This window comes from Chlorocebus sabaeus, chromosome X (assembly GCF_047675955.1).
Source record: "Chlorocebus sabaeus isolate Y175 chromosome X, mChlSab1.0.hap1, whole genome shotgun sequence".
Taxonomy (NCBI): domain Eukaryota; kingdom Metazoa; phylum Chordata; class Mammalia; order Primates; family Cercopithecidae; genus Chlorocebus; species Chlorocebus sabaeus.
In genome coordinates this window covers 122,821,103-122,822,863 of record NC_132933.1, presented here as the reverse complement: position 1 = coordinate 122,822,863, position 1,761 = coordinate 122,821,103, and the positions used below count along the sequence as shown (strand labels likewise).

The window sequence follows — 1,761 nt, the reverse complement described above, 5'->3', positions numbered from 1 at the left end:
CAAACTAGATGACTTGAAGGAGGCCTACAGTTTGTATAAATAAATGACTGAAAGAAGGATGTTCAAGGAACAAAAAGTTAATTACTGTTTAGAATAATATAGTACTTTGGCCCCAGATGACAGAGTGCAGCTGAATTGAAGGTCTTGGAAGACAGATTCTGGCTCAGCACAAAGAGGAACCCTCTCACAATTAGATTTGAGAAGACCAGTGAAAAACTGAAAATCCAAGTACAGTCATCAACGGGATGATAAATGTGGGGACCAGATTGTTGTTACATGTATAAACATATCCAATTGGATTGTGGCTTCTGGTGGCAATGAGTGTCTTCTTGTCACTGAACGTGTTCGAACGCTATGAGAACAGTTTTATCAATAGAGCAATCACCCTTGAATTCGCTCCGACCTGCATTCTGCCTCCATTGCTCTGCTAACCTTGCTTTTACTATGTCTCTGTCTCCATACTGAAAAATTAAAAAAAAAAACCACACACTTTTTGTGATGTTAATAGCTAATGTTATTGACTGTATGGTGTTTACCAGGTATTATTCTATACAATTTAGGTGTTGCATTTTTTTTTTCCTATTATTGATACTTTACTTAAACAAGAAAGTACAATTTCTTAAGGGGTTTCATAGTTGAAAAAGCTACAATTATATCATGTTGCAAATACATTTTTAAGTTTTTTTTTCAATTATAACATTAAAAAAAACAATGCTGTAAATGGAACTGTGTGGTTTTGACTATATATATTTCTTCATAGTCTTTATATGGTATCTGCACAAAGAAATATCTTCTACCTTTGTTCCAATTAATTGTTATATGTAAGTTGCTTTTTATTCCAGTGTATCCAGAGTGGTGAAATAACAAGGTCAGCCGTGTTGCCAAAGTTTGCTCCAAGCATATAGGAGGAGATGGGCCATATGTACGAACTCACTGACCTTGAGGATGTTACATATCCTGTACGTGTTAGTTTCCTTATCTGCCATGGTCTTTTCCAATCCAGTGGTATAGAAAGTACTCCAAGACATGTTGCCACAAAACTAGAAATTGTAGTGATCTGGACACTATTCTCCCAAGTGAATATAACTCCCTTTCCAGTGAAAACTCTTATCCATGCTTTGAGATTTGGTCCTAACAAAAATAAACTTGGTAGAGTAGTAAAAGCAGACAAAATAACCACAACTAAAAATGTTTCCATCTTCAACTCTAATGGTGGCACTCCATATAGAACAAAAATTACATGAATTACATGCAAGAAACAAGACATAAGAAATTAATACAGCATTTCAAAAATCCAGTCACCTTGTGTGATGATAAACTTCTTTTAGAGGATGCATTTGGTTTTGCTACTAAATATAATACTGGATTGACAGCAGTTAGAAAAACACAACAGATGCACAACCGTATTAAGTGTGCTTCCAATATTAAGAAGTTCTCCAAAAAGAATGATGGAATGAAGATGATCAGGCTAATTGAAAATACGCATAAAAGATGATTATACAATAGTCTCTTGATATCAGTGTCTTTCATTGTGTTTTCTTCGGTGGCTATCTGACTCTCCCACCTGCAAAAGGAAAAGGACACTGAGGCCTTCTGACATCAGGTATGACTCCCTGCCCTGACCTTTCTATGTGTTGTATTTAATGCATCCAAGAAACCTATAAAGTAAGTCACATTATCATTTAATTTTATATGATTTTGTAAGTATATTTGAAATTCCTACATCAGAGCCTCATAGGCAGCTCACAATTATGCTGTTAA

The 1,761-nt window shown here is 35.1% G+C and overlaps 1 pseudogene; it reads right to left on the bottom strand.

Moving 5' to 3' along the window:
- Positions 1-808: 808 nt before the first annotated feature.
- On the bottom strand, positions 809-1,530 carry LOC119619984 (phosphatidylinositol-glycan biosynthesis class F protein-like; annotated as a pseudogene).
- Positions 1,531-1,761: the final 231 nt, after the last annotated feature.